This window comes from Mus musculus, chromosome 3 (genome assembly GCF_000001635.26).
Source record: "Mus musculus strain C57BL/6J chromosome 3, GRCm38.p6 C57BL/6J".
Classification (NCBI taxonomy): Eukaryota; Metazoa; Chordata; class Mammalia; order Rodentia; family Muridae; genus Mus; species Mus musculus.
The window spans coordinates 132,478,514-132,500,678 of record NC_000069.6 but is presented as its reverse complement, the minus strand read 5'-3'; the positions used below and the strand labels follow the sequence as shown (position 1 = coordinate 132,500,678).

At 37.4% G+C, this 22,165-nt stretch overlaps 1 long non-coding RNA gene across 3 annotated transcripts; it reads right to left on the bottom strand.

The window, feature by feature from the left end:
• Positions 1–252: 252 nt before the first annotated feature.
• On the bottom strand, positions 253–21,082 carry Gm30147. 3 transcript variants are annotated; one of them, XR_376094.2, is made up of 4 exons: positions 20,985–21,082; positions 6,282–6,418; positions 3,455–3,545; positions 253–289 (listed from the first exon to the last, which is right to left on the bottom strand). It is a non-coding gene; the product is annotated as a predicted gene, 30147 (long non-coding RNA). The 3 variants fall into 3 exon arrangements; XR_867645.1 differs by lacking the exon at positions 20,985–21,082 and adding an exon at positions 20,685–20,934; XR_867646.1 differs by lacking the exon at positions 6,282–6,418.
• Between the last annotated feature and the right edge of the window lie 1,083 nt (positions 21,083–22,165).

The following is a 22,165-nucleotide window of genomic DNA, read 5'->3' as shown; positions in this document are numbered from 1 at the left end:
ATCCACTTATCAGTAAGTGCATATCTAATGAATTCTTTTGTGATTGGGTTACCTCACTAAGAATGATATCCTCCAGATACATCCATTTGTCCAAGAGTTTCATAAATTCATTGTTTTTAATAGCTGAGTAGTACTCCATTGTGTAAATGTACCACATTTTCTGTATCCATTCTTCTGTTGAGGGACATTTGGGTTCTTTCTAGCTTCTGGCTTATTATAAATAAGGCTGCTATGAACATAGTGGAGCATACGTTCTTATTACCAGTTGGAACTTCTTCAGGGTATATGCCTAGGAGAGGTATTGCAACAAAGAAAGAGAACTTCAGACCCATTTCCCATATGAATATCGATGCAAAAATACTCAATAAAATCTTCGAAAACCGAATCCAAGAACACATCAAAACAATCATCCATCATGACCAAGTAGGCTTCATCCCAGGGATGCAAGGATGGTTAATATACAGAAATCCATCAACATAGACCACTATATAAACAAACGCAAAGACAAAAAACACATGATCATCTCGTTAAATGCTGAGAAAGCATTTGACAAAATCCAACATCCCTTCATGATAAAAGTTTTGGAAAGATCAGGAATTCAAGGCCCATACCTAAACATAATAAAAGCAATCTACAGCAAACCAGTAGCCAACATCAAAGTAAATGGAGAGAAACTTGAAGCAATCCCACTAAAATCAGGGACTAGACAAGGCTGCCCACTTTCTCCCTACTTGTCCTCTTTTCAAACTTGGCTTAGTGTCTACCCACTTCCTTGTCAGAACCAGGACTGCTCCATTCCTGTTGAGTTCCCCAAACTCCCCAACCTCACCTGTCTCAGATATCCTCCTTGACTTCTCTCTTAGACACAGAAAAGAGATAGGGTTCCCCCAACAAAGGGAGACTGTAGATTCGGTGAGTTTAGTCTTATTCAAGCCTTATAGAGTGTTGAGTATGAGGAGTACTGACCAATTGTCCTACTTTCTGAGAGAAGTAGAACTGAAAGGCCTCATAAAAGCCAGGACTGATCATCTGGCTACATGCTCAACAGTCTGGGGCTTTGTTTGCTTCATGAGACAGGGTTTTTCTCTGTGGTCCATGATGGAATACAGGCATGTGCCATGCCAAGCCTTCCTGCATTTTCAGTGTTATTTCTGTAGTTATAGTTAAATGTTATATATATATGTATATGTATACATATATGTATATATGTATGTATATATGTATATATATATATATATATATATATATATATATATACACTATATATATACACACACACATATAATAAGGTTGTTTTTTTGTTCCATCTGCAGATATTCTGACTTCTAGTTGTGGTACTCATGTGAGCAAGTACCATGTGTATTCTACCACACCTAATTCATTTCTTTCTTATCACTTAAGAGCTATGACCCTGCATACAAGTTTCTGCTTATGTAATAGTTTAATAATTACATAAATGGATGCAATATGGATACAAAAGAAATGAAAGTTGTAGTATGAAACTATGTTGAATAATTTGGAAAGCACGAGTGTGTTTGTGTGTAAACCAAAGGAACACCCAGAGAGCCATCGAGGGTCGTTAGAGGGATCATGTGCTCAGCTTGCACTATAAGATGTGTCTTGTCTTCTGTTGCCTTTCCTCATATTCAGTTTTAAACCTCAGTATATTGAATGGTAAATTGGAAACGTTTGATTTTCTAAAACCATCTCTAAGAACTTTTGGACCTCTTTGGGAGTTATATTCATTAATTTGGTTTAATGCTAAAAATATGAAGTCTAACCCTTTCCTCTCCTTACCCTTGTATGGTGGAAAGACAAATAGTTGAACAAATACTCGTTTATTTTTTCAACAAATTAAACCACAGTTATCAGCTGCCACACATAAGAAAACCTACACATACTGATCTCTATTATACATTATTTTGTCTATTTTTTGCATATTAATTTTTAGACAGCTTATGTAATGAATTAGCATATATGTAATAACTGAGAACAAAATACATATTATTTTTAGGTCAGCACTCTGGGTTAGCTTTTCTATTTTTATTTTTTGTATATTGGGTTTTGTAAAACTGAGTCAAGTTGCTAATTACGAGGCCTTTGCTGGCACGCAGCCCCTTCCATTCTCTTCATGTTGTTGATCGAATCTATTTTTTGTTTGTTTTTTTTGTTTTGTTTTGTTTTGTTTTTTAATGTAGGGTTTAAACTCCTATTTTCTGACTGCAATAGGCCAAGAGCTACCCTGGACAATTAGAATTTTTTTTTTTTTTTTGGTCCTTATTGCAGTGTGGCTCTCTCCATGTTAAGGACCATGAGAGGTGCAGGCATTGAAGCTTCTTGGATGCTTATTTTCCCTTAAGCTCTTTCTCTCTCTCTCTCTCTCTCTCTCTCTCTCTCTCTCTCTCTCTCTCTCTGTCTCTCTCTCTCTCTTAGTTGTAGAATACTCTTTGTTTTTAAGGATTCATGTGATTAAATTGGCCCCTTTAGAGAGTCCATTATATTTTCCTTGTTTTCAGTTCTATACGTTAATTTCATAAGACAAGTTCTGTTAGTCACACAGCACACTCAGGAAGCCGAAGGGTTGGATGTTGGGATTTGGGGGTATCTTTCTACTTCCAACATTGGAAACTATGAAGTTCTGGGTCATGAAGAAACTTGAGCAGTTGTATAGGATTTATAGACTGCTTCCCTCCTGGCTTTTCTCATTCTGTCCTCAATCAGCTACCCAGAGTGTTAGAATAGCCATCTTGAAATACAGGCCAAAGCTATACTCCAAGGATGGTTAGGGGCAAGCTGAGCAGAGTTACTCTCCATGATGATCAACTGGTGAGGTCACCACTACTTGTCTCTTTAGGTTTCTTTTCCATGAGGGAAAAATAAGTGTAGCATTTAAGTCTCTATAATTTGAAGATTTCTATTATGTATCTGGTCCTCCACTGAAAAATATGCCTTACAATATTTATAAAGTTTCGTTTGGCTTATTATGAAATTATAAGACGGACTGACTAGGTATAATATACAGTTTCCAGTTTATTGTATTTAATATAAATAACAATTCTCCAAAGTTTAAAAATGATTTTTCATGTAGTTATAAAAATATTTGGGATATTAAATACATTCATTTTTCTCAGTAATCTCTGGTTTTCCTCTGTGCTAAAAAAAAATGCCCCTCTGTGCATTCCAGTTTAATAATTTTTCCATTAGAGAGAAAAATAGAGGAAAATTTGACTGTAAGTCCCAAGCTGAAAAAGACAGGAAATGCCCCATTTTGGGTTTAGAGGACACATTTGAAGTTTAGGAAAAGAATACTAAGACTTTAATGAAATACACATTATCATAAATCCTGGTCATTTAATCAGCTGCTTTCCATATTGTCTTTAAACATTTTCTTATAAGATAAACACTGAAAGAATGTGGATTATCCACAATTGAACAGTATCTGCTGTTCCCTTACCTTGTTTACTTTGGAAGCTTTGATCACTCTCTGAAGTTCAGATGTTCCTGAAAGTGGACTGTGTAGAACAGTTGTGATGGCGTTCCACAGCCTCATGTGGAGAAGACAGAGAAAAATGAAGAATGGTAAACTGAGACTTCATTTTAACAACCTTCCTGATAAAGAATACTTCAAAACATTGGCATTAATTAGCCACCTCAATCGAATGTTATTTTAAGAACACTAAATAATGATAAACGGTATTTTAAAGATATTTAATGTGAAAGGCAAAAGATTTACACAATCTGAAGAGAAATAGTTTAGTGGGTCTCTGAGTCTCGTGCCTTTTCTTGGGCTCATTTTTCTTCTGTTGGGTTGTCTTGTAACTCCGATGTAATAGTTTTTGTTTTATACTATATTTTACTTGGGTATTTATTTTTTAAAAAATGAAGCAATGAATGAATAAAAACCTAACCACCAGAGTAAGGCTTAACAACTGAACTTGCCTTCACACCTGCTGGGGGAGGAAAATCGGTTTTCTCCAGTGGAGTGACACTGGATAGACCAACTATTCAGGGAATGTTTTGGGTTCAGGAGTAGTTGACCAATATATAACGGACTCCACGTGTTTCTTTTTATTTATTTTATTTATTTATATTTTTGGTATTCTTTTATTTGGTTATAGTTTGGTGTTTTGTTTTGCTTTTGGGGGGTGGTACTTTATTTTATTTTGTTTATTTTTTGGTTTGGAGGTTTTTTGTTGTATTGGGTTTTTGTTTGTGTTGTGAGGAAGAACTTAAAGTGAGAAGGTGGAGATGGGAAGAGGATCTGGAAGGGCTTGGAGGAGGGAAGAATATGATCAAAATATATTGAAAATTAAAAATTATTTTAAGTAACAAAATACAAAAATCACAAATATTTTAAAAATATATTTATGGTGTATGAAGTCTGTTTTGAAAGTCTGATGAACGTTAGGGCTCATCTCAGAAAAAAAGTGCTTGTGCATTCTTCTATAAACATTCTTAGGTAATTTAATGATAAATAATGTTTGTATTACTAATTGGGGGATTTAAAGTTTCCACGGTTGTACTAATGGGGACAGCTCTTTTTATCATATTCCTAATTACATAAAGTAAACAGCCATGGTATTAGTACAGTAGTATTAATGTAGTAGTATTAATGTACTTTTTATTTATTAATAATTTGATTTGTTTATATTTCAAATGTTATCCCCCTTCCCAGTCTCTCCTCTATGAAACCCTCCACCCCATCCTCCTCCCCTTTGCCTCTAAGAGGGTGCTCCTCCACCTATCTACCACTCCTACCTCACCCCTCTAGCATCCCCTTTGTCTGGGGGCATCAGGCCTCCACAGAACCAAGTGCTTTCCCTCCCACTAATGCCAGATAAGGCATATGTACCATTCGTGTGTACCATGAGCAATGGACCAGCCCATGTATGCTCTTTGGTTGGTGGTTTAGTTCCTGGGAGCTCTGAGGGTCTGGATTAATGCACTTTAAAAATATTTTATGCCAATTGTTGCAATGAAATGACATATTATTAATTTCTCTTGTAAACTGTCTAAGTTGTTTGGAAATTTTGCTAACCACATTCCTAGGTTTCATTGTCTAATAGTATGTCTACTTTGCATAAAGACTGGACAGATTTCTGTGGTGGAGAACATCACTCATGTGATGAAACTTTGTTCCCATGAGTACAACTGGGGAAAGATTTAAATCTCAATTAATAATACAAACACATATACTTCATTAAATTTCCTAAAAATGCGTATATTAAGGAAAAACAAAGAGAAATTTGCAGGGTTTATAAAGCTTAGGTTTGTGTGTGTTTCTAAAAAAGTTTTTGAGAACAAATGTACAGTGTATACTTTGGAAATATGCACATATCACTTTCACAAATAATACTTTGTTATTACATGTAAGTAGCTGCTCCAGAAACTTCTTTGGAGTGATTTTTCTCTACCCTAGGAATCTGTACAGTATACATGCAAAGTAGACATACTATTTGACAATCCAATTTAGGAATGTGGTCAGCAAAATTTCCGAACTACTTAGACAGTTTATTAGAGAAATTAATATGCCATTCCATTCAACAACTGGCATAAAATATTTTTAAAAGTACATTTTGACTTTAATTGGTTTCTACTTTTATGTAAATTAAATAAAATTTTGAAATCTTATTTAAGCAAATAAATTATTAAAAGGAAATACATGGTTTTAAGGCTATTTATGCTCTAACATATTTTATGCATGTCCTCAAAAAACTTCTGAGAAACATAAGAATGAATATTTTCACCAGCAACTTATGAACTTGTTTTTATAAAATGGCCTAATCCCATGTGTACTAATAAGATCTCCTTGATTATATTTTATATATCATCTTAAGAATATATACTTTGTTGCCTTTTCTTTTGTCAATTTTCTTTGAAAAGATCGGTCCCTTCATTTTAAAGAATGTTTTATGCATGAACAAAAATAAATATTTGGTAGATACATACTTAAAATATTATAGTCTGTTGTTTCTTTTATTATTTTTGTGATTGGAATGACACATTTAGGGCAGGAAAACTAAACATTTAGATAGTAATATTTATTAAAGTACCATTTGTTAAAGGAACTTAAGGAGCAGGAGCCATGATGGATAGGGAATTTTGGTGGGAATTGGACATACTATAATTATACTGAGCATATGAACATCTTTAAACACATTATATTGATGAATGGCTGCATTTGTGCGCTTACCTCGGGGTAAATTGTGGCAGAACAGCAATGTTTACAAATCGTCTCTAAGGCCCCTCTATTTGTGCCTCTAGTGAATCAAGATACTGACCTTGAAATTGATGATAATTCTTTGCAAAACTTGTGTGCAAACTTAGCAACTGTTTCCCAGAGTCTTCTTTTCCTGCCAATGCTACTTCTAGTTTCAGGTTATATGGTCACCAAGATGCTACTCCTCAGGTTCTTTTTCTTAATGTGGAGTGATAAAATTAGTATTAGAATGCCAGAGTGACTTATTGAATGCAGTTAACAGCATATCAGGATGGGGAATAGAGCTCAGGTACTTAGCTGTCATCCCTATCCTGTCTCACCTCTTCATAACCTGAGAACTTCAGTGACTTGGGTTTTCATTATTGTTTTGCCAGTATATACTATCCTTTCCTAAGATTCTTTTCCTGAACCCAGACCCTGCCTGACCCTTTACCCAGTTCTTCTTGCTTGGACTTAATCTCTGAGATACTCACTGAGTGGTTCCTGTTCCACATCTTACTTTCATTGTTTCCGTTCAAGTCATGAGATTCCTGATAATGCCATCTTGGATGTTGCAAAGATCAGTAATTTAGTCTCACTTGGCACTGATGTCCCCCTGACACTATGTTGATTGACCAAACTCATTGGCCAAATCCAGATCTGTAGCTAAAGCCATCAGTTCCAGTGACTTTTTAAAAACTGAATTTGATTGGAGTCATCTGTAGTCTGTCCACCTTCCTGCTCTTTCAGACTCAGAATACATTATCTTTCTTCATTAAACCTATGTCTGCTGGCATTACAGTCGCCCAATGAGTGGCAATCTAACTTTGGTTTGAAATGTATGTTGCCTTTGGTGTACTTTTGTTTAATTTTGTATTTTAACCAGTTCTTGATTATAGACCAGTGAGCAAATGAAGTCAAGAAGAGGCAAAATATATACATCTGTATCTATCTATACAAACCCATACACATGTAGATGTGATAAAAGAAAATAAAGAGACAGATAAAGTTCATTGACAATTCAAGCTAAGGTTTCCCTACAATAATAAGAATTATTACTAAGGGAGAAGATAAAGATAAGGAGATTAAAAAAAACCCAGCCACTGAGAGAACAGAAGAGTGAAATATTATGTGCAAATTATAGGGATATAGTCTTCCTGGTGAGATACACATTGAAATGAGGAGCATTCTGAAACCCATGCTTAAATTCTCTTCTCTCTCCATAAAAAGAATATATGCATTCATCAAGTGTGAAGAACTTGGTCACAAGGTATTTCCCAGAAAATATATGAGAGAGCTGAGTGTGATAACGTATAACTTTAGTCCCTGTCTTAGATAGGATTTTACTGCTGTGACCAGACACTGTGACCAAGGTAACTTTTATAAGGACATTATTTAATTGGTGCTGGCTTACAAGTCCAGAGGTTCAGTCCATTATCATCAATACCAGGGCATGGCAACATCCAGGCAGGTATGGTGCAGGAGGAGCTGAGAGTTCTATATTTTCACCTGAAGGTTGCTAGGAGAAGACTGGCTTCCAGGAAGCTAGGATTCGAGCCTTAAAACCCACAGCCACAATGACACACTTCCTCCAACAAGGCCACACCTTCTAAAAGAGCCACTCTCTGGGCCAAGCATATTCAAACCACCACAGTCTCTGATCTTGGAAGGGAGAGGTAGATGGATCTCTGTGAGTTCAATACCAGACTGATCTACACAGTGAGTTTCAGGACAACCAGGGCTACATAGGGCCCCTCTCCCCCTCTTATACACACACTCCACAACTACCACCACCACCACCACCACCACCACCACTACCTCCTCCACCATTACCACCACTAAAGATAACCAATCTCAGCAACTTTTCCATTCTGTTCTTCCCACTTTTTCTCTTTAATATATGCAGCACAGTCAGGCCCTATATAAGAGAAAAGGAAATTATATGGAAATGGTGATGTTTATTAGAGTAAGTAACAGGTTTAGCACAGTTGTCTGGGTTAAGCATAACAAGACAGAAAGAAATGAAATAAGAAATACAGTATTTTAGCCGGGCGTGGTGGCGCACACCTTCTATCCCAGCACTCGGGAGGCAGAGGCAGGCGGATTTCTGAGTTTGAGGCCAGCCTGGTCTACAAAGAGAGTTTCAGGACAGCCAGGGCTATTCAGAGAAACTCTGGCTCAAAAAACAAACAAACAAACAAACAAATACAGTATTTTTTTAAAAAGAGAACTTAATTTTAGAAAATATAACATAGGATATAAACATATTTTTAGGTGTTTGTTTTTGTAGAAGGAAATAATGAAAGCTTGATTCAGTAACACAACCTCAAAAAAAAACAAATAATAAATAGTAAACAGAGACAAAAAGTGTAGATAATAAATAGAACAGAAAAACATGGAGCTGAAGATAGTATTTTTCCTGAACACCATGGCTCATAGCTATAATCCCAGCATTCAGGGGATGAGGCAGGACAATGGCTATGAGTCTGAGACAAGCCTGGGCTACATAGTAAGTTCCATAGTGAGTTAGGCTGGGTTACAGAATGAGACGATGCAATAAAACCAGAACTAATATATATATATTATTATATGATTAAGAAACAAGTTAGAAATAGTTGACACAAGTTTATGGTTGAAATAGTAAATATTAACAGGTTCAACATAATTATAGGAAAAAGGCTAAGCAGCTGCTGAAGCAAACCCTGTTATTCTAGAACATGGGAGAAAACCAAAGCTAAGTAATGCAAAAACTCTGTGTAGCTGAATTAGGCAATTCAATGAAGGTGTGATTGAAGACAATTTCTTGAAAGAAAAATAATTCTGTGATAGTTTGTTATATTCCAGGTAAACATTTTTACATATCTGTGTTTGGTTACTGAACTCTGACAGTGGAATAATTCTTTACTCTCTCTGACGGGCTGTCCTTAGATTACTCTATGACAGTCAATAAGCAAAAGATAATCAAGCAATATGGATTCAGTATTGTGGCAACGAAAGTGTGACTAAGTAATAATAGACGTAATCATCTTGTCACGCAAATGTAGAAGGAACTGGCAGATGTTTTGAGACAGGAAGACTCAAGGAATAGAACATGGAGAAACCTCCTCGAAAGGGGAAGTTGTGATAAAATCCAGGCGTCAGAGCTTGAATGGAGGGAATTCTGTGGTTTGACTTGTGCCAAGCTTAATGCCAGAAACCAGCGCTGCAATGGCTATAAAATTCATGCCGGGAGAAATGAACCACGCTAAAGAGTCATTTCCCAAGCCAAGTTGTCTTCTGAGGATAAAGGCAAGAGCAAACATTTAGGGAAGGCACGGGAATAGAATACATTTGATCCCCCTTTGAAAAGATTTGCTTGACAATAAAATGCAGACCACGAAGGGAAGGCTGAATTGCAGGAATCATGCTCAAAGAGAACTATATAAAACAAGACTGTTTATAGAAACAGAAACATCAACAACAAATTGCAAAATAAAGCCAGAACAAAACTGATAAAACTGAGGCTCGTTTTAATATAGACTACATGTGGGATTTTTTTTAAAAAGAAAATACTTAAACAATATGGAAGAAATAGTATATCTTTAAAAATGAACACAGAAAGTAGGGAAGGGAATACTGTAGGATTATTTCTTTGTTTTATCATAGGAGATATTTGATAATGTCTCAAAGCAAAAGCAACAAAAGAAATACCCAATGACTTAAATCTGTTCATTGCTTTTGTAATGTTACTTCTTAGTGTCAGAGAACATTCCTGTATTTCTGACAAAAGGCCTACAGTTTAGCCACTTATTTACATTCCCTGAGTTTGACAGTTAAATATAATAGAGTAGGCATTTTACTTAAGATGAGAAAACAGGATTATTTTAATTTTGAAAGCTGTTTCTTGGGGGGTGGCCAATATGTTTTTGCACATATGCAGGGTTTTATTTGTTTGCATAGATTTGGATATGCCAAATATCAAATTGTTAATGAATTCTATGTGTCATTAAAATTTGTGATGAGCTGTTCTGTTTGGTGAGTTTTTTTTGCTCCTAATACTATCAAATAGCAACAAAGTCTATCTCTGCACATCTAACCTTTCTTGATCACTTTATAATATTTATTACTTTAAAAAACTATTCTAGTTAGTTTTTCCACTAAGAAAAGTAGTTGTTACTTCCAGTTTTGAAGATGAAAGTCCTGAGGAAACAAAGGGATGAGAATATCATAGACAGTTACTCAGGGAAGTCAGAATAATCAAAACAGTCTAGCATTTTATTGAATAATTAAGTATCTATACTATACAATAAATAGATGAACCTACGCCCCTCTACAGAGGCTTTCTCCATGTTTGAAGACCTTTCCCATGTTTGAAGGCATTCCGTATATTTGAAGACACTTCCCCATGTTTGAAGGCATTCTGTATATTTGAAGACACTTCTCATCCTCATCCTTTTAAAAACCCAACAGTAAGAGCTTAAATGGTTTAAGGAAGGAAGTTTGATTTCGCGTATCTGGTTATAAAAGATGTATCAGTTCAGGATCGTATTCCTCATTAGCAGGAGACTTGGCTCAGAGACTGATCTTCTACAAACCACTTAAAATCTTTTCTAGAACATTGTTTCTTGTTACTGACTTAATAATGTAAACAGATTAATTAAACACACACACACACAGAGAGAGAGAGAGAGAGAGAGAGAGAGAGAGGGAGAGAGAGAGAGAGAGAAAACAATAGAGGGAAACTGAACAAACAAACAAACAAACAAACAACCCCAACATATCAATTGCTTAAAGGGAACACAGTTACTTTTGGGGACAAATAAATATGGCTTTTAATTCCAATTATTTCACTTAAAGAATTTAAACATATTACCTAAAACTTATTTTTATTTGGTTGTTCTTTCAGTGCTGAGAATCAAGCCTCAAGCATACTATACTGAATTTCAGTGGTAGCCCACTGAAATACAACCTCACTACTACATAAAGCTTTTCAGATGTCCGTTGATTATGTTCAACCTAGAGAAAAGAAACATACAACAGCTTTGATGACCTAGGATAGAACCAAACATGAATGGAAAAAAAAAGTTCATGAAATAATTCCTAATGATATTTTGCTCTACTCATAGATCAGTGCCCAGCCCAGTTGTCCTCAGAGAGGCAGCATCCAGTAACTGATGGGAACAGATGCACAGAACCTTAGCCAAACAGTAGGCAGAGCCTGTGGAACCCCATAGGAGATGGGAGGAAGAACTGTAGGAGACAGAGGGGTACCATGAGAACATTGCCCACAGAATCAGCTAAGTAGGACTTACATGGACTCACAGAGACTGAAGCAACAAACATGGACCCTGTCTGGGTCTGAGCTAGGTCCTCTGTATATACCTTATGGTTGTATAGCTTGGTATTCTTGTGGGATTCCCAGCAATGAGAGAAGAGGTGAGGGACAGGGTATCTCTGACACTTTTGCCTGTGCTTGAGACTCTTTTCCTCCTACTGGGACATCTCTGGGAGGCCTGCTTTTTCTTTTTCTTTCTTTCTTTTTTAAGGGAACCATGATGGGTTGATATGGATGTAATTTTTCTATATAATTACAATAAAATATATTATGAAGAAAAATCTGATCGCTGTGCTACTTTTCCTTGGGAGTTTATCACTTCAAAAAGAGAGGACAGTCACAGATTAAAAATTCTGCCTGTGTCCAGTTTGGTGAAACATTAAATTTATTGGAGCTATTCACACAAACATGGTTGAGGGCTCTAGACTGGGGAAAGTTATTGGCAGATAAACTACTGGAGAGTTTTCCCCTCTCAGCAACTGTTTACCATTGATACGTTCTCCAGGTTGGATGGGGCTTTATGGGCCTTCCTCCTCTCTCTAGATGAAACTGTTAATAGTCTCCATTAGTGAGGATGTACTTGATCGTACTCAGCCTAGAGGAAAGAGCCACACAACAGCATCAATGACTCTGGACATACTTGTTGATACAAAGTATATATTGTTTTGCATTTTTGGGATTAACCTCCTTTTGAAAGTCTTGGCCCATTGCTTAATCCAGCCACTTTTGGAGAAAGCCCACTCTTAAAGTGCAACTGGACAACTCAACTGAAACTCCCCAAGTACAAACCGATAGATGATGGAAACAGATATGGTCTATCCTCATCTCTCCTTATAGGTGAACCCCAGACCTTGATGTTTCTCTCTAGTCTGTATGCTGCTGTTACCAGCAACAGAGGAAAGACTGAATCATTTATGAATCAAAGATCTCTGAGTCATAAACACTCAATTTATTTCACATTCTTTTGTGACGTGCATTTCTTTTGCTATTCTGAAGATTTCCAATTATTTATCACTATTCAAGCTTTGCTTCAGGTTCTATCTTGCAAACAAACAAACAAACAAATAAACAAACAAACCAAAAACCTTAAGTAGATGCTCAAAGAGTTCATTTCTAGATCTGTACAATGGGTCAGATTTCTTCTTTTATTTAGAGTTGTCTTTTATGTTCAACAACAGAGAAGGAACAGACAGTAAGAGAGAACCAATGTTTAGTGAATATTATTTCTGGTTTGTTATTTCGCTCTACCTCTGTGTTTTATACACTATATATATCCCTTCTGGACTTTTTGGCCAAGGACAAGTGTTATACTGTACACACAGTAACAATCTTATAGCTTATTTAGCTCCTATTTCATAGCTGAAGAAACAGCTTCTAAAAAAGCTTAGTGAAGTTGTATCTCAGTGAACTATGACTTAAGCAGCATGTTTGAGGCCTGATCCCAGCACTCACAGAAAAACAAAATAAAAATTAAAGGTCTAGGATATTAGAATTAAAAACCAGATTTCTTTGCCTCCAAATGCAGCTGTGTTCCCTTTAAATAATCAATATGTTGTGTGTGTGTTCTAAATTTTCATTTCAATGTGTGTGTGTGTGCTTAATTAATTATTTTTATTGTTTATGCTACTAAGTCAGTGTCAAGAAATAATATTCTAGAAAAGACTGTAAGTGGTTTGTAAGAACTAATAAGTAACAACATCATATATTATTGATCCCCAAAGCTTACAAGACAAACGTGGTTATCATCTGTGTAATTCTGCTTGATTTAAATGTTATTGTGTGCCTTTTTTAAAGATGAAAGACCATGGAGATTCGCAACCAATTCAGGCCAATGCCAGTGGATCCCACTGCCAAGAACAACTTCCATACAGCTCATTGTATGCAGAAGCCGAATTAATGTAGGTTAAAAATATTTTTTTAAAGTTAAAAGTGTTATAGAGTAGGATTAATATTATTTGCAGTTACTGATGTGTTTATAAAAATTTAAAGAGAGGGAAGATATGTTCTATGGAGGTGTAGTCAGGTATGAGGGAAGGGACTGCCTCAGTGAGTCCATGCTGAAGCATGCTTTCCCCCCGAGGGACCAGACACACAATGGTATCACATAGAATAGAGTTTATTAAGGGCATAGGGAGGGGAGTTAAGAGAGTAGTAGAGGGAGAGAAAGTCAGAGATAGAGAAAGTAGAGAAGTAGAGGAATAGAGACCGGCCATGAGCATGTGGAGAGAGAGGGGGAAGGGAATGAGGAGAGAAGGGGGAAGGGAAAGCATGAGTGAGTGAGAGAGAGAGAGAGAGAGAGAGAGAGAGAGAGAGAGAGAGAGGGGCAAGCATCCCCTTTTATAGTAGGTCAGACCTACCTGGCTATTGCTTGGTAACTGTGGATTTGGAGCTTAGACAGAATACAAAGAGTTACTATGGTGGGTCCCTGCACTGTTCATTATATACAGCTAATGTGGATTTTAGATAGTAGTCTTTTCATTTGTCCTACATACAGTTCTTTTATAATCATTTCATAACACCATCTATAAGCCTATTTGTCACCTTTTGAAGGTATTGCTTTGGAATTCTTTTTAAAAAATAAAGTCCTCTAGTCTCTGGGTAAGTCATTTTTATTATATTACACTTTTTAGTGTGTGTGTGTGTGTGTGTGTGTGTGTGTGTGTATGTGTGTGTATTTTTGTGTATATGTGTACATGAACGCAAGTGCCCACAGAGGCCTGATGAGGGTGTTCAGGTCTCTTAGAACTAGCATTGCAGGAGGTTGGGTTTTCTTAGCCACTGAGCCATCCCACTGGTTTAATATATATTAACCCTCGATGTAAACCATCTCTCTTGATGTGTAAGGTACCAAACACACTAAGTTAAAGCATCCCTATCGCTTTAGATCCCTTCTTCTAAGTTTGCCTGCTGCTTTTGCCTTTTTTGAGTTGACCTTTGACTAGCTAACTAATTTCTTTTGACTGTCTGTTTTGATACACCATTTTAAGAATATGTTCACAGGGGCTGGAGAGATGGCTCAGCGGTTAAGAGCACTGACTGCTCTTCTAGAGATCCTGAGTTCAATTCCCAGCAACCACATGGTGGCTCCCAACCATCTGTAATGGGATCTGATGCCCTCTTCTGTTGTGTCTGAAGACAGCTACAGTGTATTTATATAAATAAGAGAATATTTCCACAGATTTATTTTTCTGATTAAATACCACTTACTCTACTAATTGTTTTTTACCCCTTTGAAGTCAAAGAGAATCTAGTAATAATTTGAAATAATGCATATTACCCATAATTTTTCCAGGAGTACATTGATTTACGAACTTACATTCAAAAGCATAAGTATGCCTAGAAGAATTTCCTCCCAATAGTTCTCGTGGAAGGCGCAAAGTCATAAATTAACCGTAAGCATGCTCTAGAGAGTTCCTGTGATTGTGTAGGGGATTTCCATGTTATATTATCTGTCTGTCCTCAGCCAACTCTTATAAAATTTGTTTTTGTGAGAAAGATTAACAGATATATTTGAACGAATCCTCCTTTTGGAATAGTTTGGGCTCAGGACCAGTTCTTTCATTTAGAATGCTCTGTGTGACATTTCTTTTTGGGGGAAGTGCAATAACATATTGATTTCACACTCATAATGATTAATTACCTTCTTACAAAGTTATGGATGTTACAAGCTGTGAAATATTGAGCGAGTTTAGAAAGGGGCAACAACAACCATGGATGTGATAGCAGCAGAATGTGTCCAGAAAAAGTGGATATCAAGGACGGATTTGATTTAAGATATCCCAACTACTCAAAGACATCGTTGAACTACAGCATTTAATGAATCTTTATGTCGGCTTACATTCCCGATTAGATCTTAATTTAATCCTCCAGTGCCAATTTTTAAAATGGAAAGTCAAAAGACTCAGCTTTTATGTATCCCCTGAGATATATATGCTCACTCATTTCACAAGCTGAAGAGAAAAAGGTGAAATTACACATGGAATATATAAAACAAGTCTCTCTACCCCCCCTTCTCCCCTTTTCTCCCCCACTCTCCCTCTTTTCCTCTTTCTTATTTTGGCTGATTGTCTAACTTCTATAGCTATTCTTGTCTCTTTAACTATACCCCAATGATAGAGGTGTCAGGCCACATTCTACACTAGACATTCCTGGACCTAACCCCACTTTTATTCCAGCGCAGACCCTTTATAAGTCCTCTCTTGACTCTACAATTACCTATAAAGTGTATGTCATGTAATTATCTTAAGCGATTTCTGCCTTTGCCATACAAGAAAGTAAGTAAAGGCAGCCCTGGTTGATAGTTGAGATTTTTATTGTATGCAGTTACAGTTCCTGGGAGTTATTGTATTTCTGTCTCTTATGGTTTGCTCATATCTCTGGAAGTACTGTCTTAAGAAAAAAAATGAAGCAGAAAAGGAAGGAGAACTCTTTGAAGATTCATAATCTTAAGTTCTAAATAACTTTAAGTGTTAAATAACATAGAAAGTAGAAAGTGCATGATACTATAAAAGCAAATATTTTTATGTAACTAGAATTAATCCCCAGGGCAGGACAAAAGAACACAAGAATGCAACATCTTTTTTTGGTTGGATTCTGTGGAAAGGACTCTGTTGTAGTTTTAAAGAAAGTGGGGTGATAGCAACAATCAGACATACTGCAGTGGTTCGGAGCAGAATGGTCTTAAGTAATCGTCTTTCATATACTATCCCGGGACCCAGAAGCCAAAGTTCTGAGGAAAGTTTCTGTAAGATTTCTCTGAGTACATTTCCTGATTAGGTTTTCCTGAGGTCCAGATTCAGCAGAAGCAATAGTGTATTTCTGACAGAGTAAGATAGGTGATCCTAAGTGAGTTAATGATGAAAAAAAAAACTGGGTTTCTAACTCTTGAGGCCCACATGCTGATACCACAGGTTTGAATTTAAATATAACTCTAAGAGAGAGTAAAGAAGCCTAAGGTTAGATTCCCAGAGCTGGGTAGAGACCTTCAAAGAAACCTTAAGTTTTTGTTCAGAATAGTCACAAAAAATATAAAATACCTTGGTGTGACTCTAACTAAGGAAGTGAACGATCTGTATGGCAAGAACTTCAAGTCTCTCAAGAAAGAAATTGAAGATCTCAGAAGATGGAAAGATCTCCCATGCTCATGGATTGGCAGGATTAGTATAGTCAAAATGGCTATCCTGCCGAAAGCAATCTATAGATTCAATGCAATCCCCATCAAAATTCCAAATCAATTCTTCACTGAGTTAGAAAGTGCAATTTGCAAATTTATCTGGAATTAAAAAAAAACAAAACAAACAAAAAAAAAAAAACCAAAAACCTAGATAGCAAAAACTGTTCTCAGCAATAAAAGAACCTCTGGGGGAATCACCATGCCTGACCTCAAGCTGTACTACAGAGCAATTGTGATAAAAACTGCATGGTATTGGTACAGCAACAGACAGGTAGATCAATGGAATAGAATTGAAGACCCAGAAATGAATCCATACACCTATGGTCACTTGATCTTTGACAAGGGAGCTAAAATTATCCAGTGCAAAAAAGACAGCATTTTCAACAAATGGTGCTGGCAAAAACTGGCAGTTATCATGTAGAAGAATGTGAATTGATCCATTCTTATCTCCTTGTACAATGCTCAAGTCTAAGTGGATCAAAGAACTCCACATAAAACCAGAGACACTGAAATTTATACAGGAGAAAGTGGGGAAAAGCCTCAATGATATGGGCACAGGGGAAAAATTCCTAAACAGAACAGCAATGGCCTGTGCTGAAAGATCAAGAATTGACAAATGGGACCTCATAAAATTGTAAAGCTTCTGTAGGGCAAATGATATTGTCAATAAGCCAAAAGGTCACCAACAGATTGGGAAAGAATTTTTACCAATCCTAAATCTGATAGGGGACTAATATCCAATATATGCAAAGAGCTCAAGAAGCTGGACTCCAGAAATTCAAATAACCCCATTAAAAAACAGTGTACAGAGCTAAACAAAGAATTTTCAACTGAGGAATACCAAAAGGCTTAGAAGCACTTGAAAAAAAAGGTTCAACATCCTTAATCATCAGGGAAATGCAAATCAAAACAATCCTGAGATTCCACTTGACACCAATCAGAATGGCTTGGATCAAAAATTCAGGTGACAGCAGATGCTGGCAAGGATGTGGAGAAAGAGGAACACTCCTCCATTGCTGGTGGGATTGCAAGCTGGTACAACCACTCTGGAAAACAGTCTGACAGTTCCTCAGAAAACTGAACATAGTACTACCACTAGATCCCACAATACCTCTCCTAGGCATATACCCAGAAGATGTTCCAACTGGTAATAAGAACACATCCTTCACTGTGTTCATAACAGTCCTATTTATAATAGCCAGAAGCTGGAAAGAACCCAGATGTCCCTCAACAGAGGAATGGATACAGAAAATGTGGTATATTTACACAATGGAGTACTACTCAGCTATTAAAAACAATGAATTTATGAAACTCTTGGACAAATGGATGTGTCTGGAGGATATCATCCTGAGTAAGGTAACCCAATCACAAAAGAAGTCACTTGATATGCATTCACTGATAAGTGGATATTAGCCCAGAAACCTAGAATACCCAAGATACAACTTCCAAAACACAAGAAAATCAAGAAGGAAGACCAACATGTGGATACTTCATTCCTCCCTAGAATATGGAATAAAATACCCATGGAAGAGTTGCAGAGACAAAGTTTGGAGCTAAGACGAAAGGATGGACCATCCAGAGACTGCCCCCCCACCTTGGGGGGGGGGTCCATCCCATAATCAGCACCAAACGCAGACACTATTGCATATACCAGCAAGATTTTGCTGAAGGGACCCTGATATAGCTGTCTCCTGTGAGGGTTTGCCAGCGCCTGGCAAATATAGAAGTGGATGCTCACAGTCATCTATAGGATGGAACACAGGGCCCCCAATATAGAAGCTAGAGAAAGTACCCAAGGAGCTGAAGGGGTCTACAACCCTATAGGTAGAACAACAATATGAAGTAATCAGTACCCCCAGAGCTTGTGTCTCTAGCTGCATATGTAGCAGAAGATGGCCTAGTCATCCATCATTGGGAAGTGAGGCCCCTTGGTCTAGCAAAGTTTATATGTCCCAGTACAGGGGAACGCCAGGGCCAAGAAGTGGGAGTAAGTGGGTAGGGGAGCAGGGCGGGGGGAGGGTATAGGGGACTTTTGGGATAGTATTTGAAATGTAAATGAAGAAAATATCTAATAAAAATGTGGGGAAAAATGAAACAAGTACAAAAAAGAGAAAAGAAAAGAAAAGAAAAGAAAAGAAAAGAAAAGAAAAGAAAAGAAAAGAAAAGAGAAAAAAAGAGAGGTAGGTGCCAGATTAGGCAAATCTCTCCTACTGAGGCCAGACAAGGCAGTCATGAAGACTGAGGTGCCTGTCTGCTACATATGTGCTGGGGACCTTGTTCCAGCTTGTATATGTTCTTTGGTTGGTGGCTCAGACTCTGAGACCTCTCAGGGTAGGCATCCAGAGGCAGTACCCCCTCAAAGGGGAGGGACTCTCTGAGGAAGGGACCAGGAGGGAGATGTAAGTAAATAAATAAATACCTTAATTAATTTGAAAAAAATAGAAAGTGTAAGAAAGACACCTTGTAACCCCATGCACGTACATTTGATCACTAATACCCTTATTAAAATAATTATAAGAACAAAAAAAGAAAAGTGTCATTTAATTTTTATTGCATTTCCAAAGTTTGTATTCATTTCCTTCTTTCTTTCTGTTTACATCCTTCTTCCAGTTCAGAGGGGGAATGCTCAACAACTACCACTCTAGGAAAAGTGAAGTAAGGCAAAACAAACCAATGACCAAAGAAGAAGAATTTGCCAGAATTTGCCAACATTGACGGAGTGATGTCCAGGCGCCAAGTTAAGAGGTAAATATAAATATATGCTGATGGAGGTGGGGATTGCATTGAATCTATAGATTGCCTTTGGTAAGATGGCCATTTTTACTATGTTAATTCTGCCAATCCATGGGATCTCCCCATTTTCTGAGATCTATTACTCAGCTATTAAGAACGACCAGCCGGGCGGTGGTGGTGCACGCCTTTAATCCTAGCACTTGGGAGGCAGAGGCAGGTGGATTTCTGAGTTCAAGACCAGCCTGGTCTACAGAGTGAGTTCCAGGACAGCCAAGGCTACACAGAGAAACCCTGTCTTGAAAAAACAAAACAAAACAAAACAAAACAAAACAAAACAAAACAAAACAAAACAAAACAAAACAAACAAACAAAAAGAACGAGGACAACCTTAGTTTTGCAGGCAAATTGATGGAACTAGAAAATATCATCCTGTGTGAGGTAACTCACACCTAAAAGGACATGCGTGGTTTGTACTCATAAGTGAATTCTAGCCAAAAAAAAAAAAAGTACAGAATACCCAAGATACAGTCCACAGAACTCAAAGCAGTCAACAAGTTGAGGTGCCCAAGTGAGGACTCCTCAATCCCACTTGGGAGGGAGAAGAAAGCTAAGACTGTGCACAGAAGACCTAGTCTATGTTGGATGCAAATTCAAATACTGTTTAGTGTGTTTCTGTTTTCCCTTTGTAAAAGAAAACTGTATTACAAGCTTAATTCAACATCTTCAGGATATTTAAAAAAAATAAAAGCATGCATAAACTATGGTTTCTATTGACTATATTTCTCATTTTCTTTTCTTTTTTTGAGAATTTTATACAGTATATTTTATTTCTTTTCAAAATATCTTCTTCTCTCACATACCACATCTTGACCAGTTTCTCTTTGCTCTACTCCTTTCAGTACTCCCACCTCTCCTTTCCTCCCCCATCCCCCAAAAAAGAGCAAGCCTTCCAGGGGCATAAGCTGAACATGACCAAACAAGATACAAAGAGATCAGGAACAAACCTTCACGTCAAGGTTGGGTCAGGCAACCTAACAGGAGGAAAGGACTCAGGAGCAGGCAAAAAACAAAACAAAACAAAAAACAAAACAAAACAAAACAAAACAAAACACCCAGAGTCATCTGTATCCCCACTGTCAGTGGTTCCCCCCCCAAAAAACAAACAAACCACCAAGCCAACAACCACAACATATATGCATAGGACCGAACACAGACCCATGCAGGCTCTGTGATTGCCACATTAGTCTCTGTGAGACCCAACGCACCTTACTTAGTTGATTCCATAGGCCGTGCTCTCCCCATGTCATTGACCCCTCTGGCTCCCACAATTTCTCCTCCCCATCTTCTGCAGGTTTCTCTGAGCTCAGAATTAAGGGACCCAATGAAGAACTCCAACCTGAGCTCTCTCTCTATTATTTGGCTGTGGAGCTCTGCATCTGCTCTAATAAGCTGCCAGAGGAAACCTTTCTGCTGATGACTGGACAAGGCATGGATCTATGAGTATAGTAGACCATCCTTAGGAATCATTTCATTGAAATTGTTTTTGTAGTTGTCTTTGATTCTACCTTAGGCCTCTGGGCAATCCAGTCTCTGGTCTTACACATCTCCACCTCGCATGGAATAGTATCAGCTCTTCCTGCCTTCTTTCCATATGCTAGTGGAGTAGGGAAGGCTGTTACATAAAGGGTGCATTCTTTTAGGCTTTCCCTGGTACTCTCCATGGCCCTTTCCTGGAAGTTTAGTCCTTTATTGACCTGTCTTCACTCCACCTCAGATATTTGGCATATGATTAACTACCAAATTCTATTTGCAGAAGCCTTTGTGTTTGTGCTGACATGGCCTGTGCTCTAGGTGAAAGCCATGCTGCTCGAATGGGAAAATTACTGAGGAAATGAATGTCTGAGAGAGTAACCCAGATGATGAAATTAATGGAACTTTAATTTTTTTCAAATGGGGAAAGACCTATCAGACAGTTTAATGGTTTGAATGAAAGTTCTGTGACACCATCTCTGACTTATTTCTCATGGTGACTGATGCCAAGGTAAATGGGTCATGCGGCTTTCATCTTGTCACCCTTCCTGTCATGGTGTCATGTAAACACAATGTCACTCATATCAGCTCTACAGTTTCAGAAAATACTCCAAGAAAGCCCGCTTTAAAGTCTCCCTGTGATAATGCAACAAACTGGGTCAATGGTAAATACCAATTTTCTTCACATTTGAATTAATACAAAGAAACACCTCATAACAGGAACCCTTAAACTACTTTTATTTTAGGAAGAAAAATAATGAATGTATTAGCTAAGACCAATTAGAAAGGCTTTAAGTAGGAAGCTATACCTCTGTTGTCTCTACAATTCAGATAAACAGTGTTCTGTATGTAAGTATGCATGGTGCTTTTCATTTAAAAACTGTTTGACCTTCACATGGCTAATTAAATATGAACAGGTTAAAGATGCAAGTGTTAGCTCTTCCCATTTCTCAGGCAAGAATACTGAACCTCACAAAATCTTTCACTCTTCAGGGTAACAAAATTAGAAGCCACTGGTCCAACAGCCAGCAAAAAATATGGGCAAACTCATGTTTTCTGGTGCTTAAATGTTGGACTAGAGAATGGCTCAGTCAGTAGAGGGAGTATCTAGAACAAAGAACAAAGAACAAAGTTTAACCATCAGAACTGACTAGGGAATAAAACAGAAGGCTGGGAAGGGTGAACCATGTCTGTAATTCCAGCTCAAAGGAGGTGG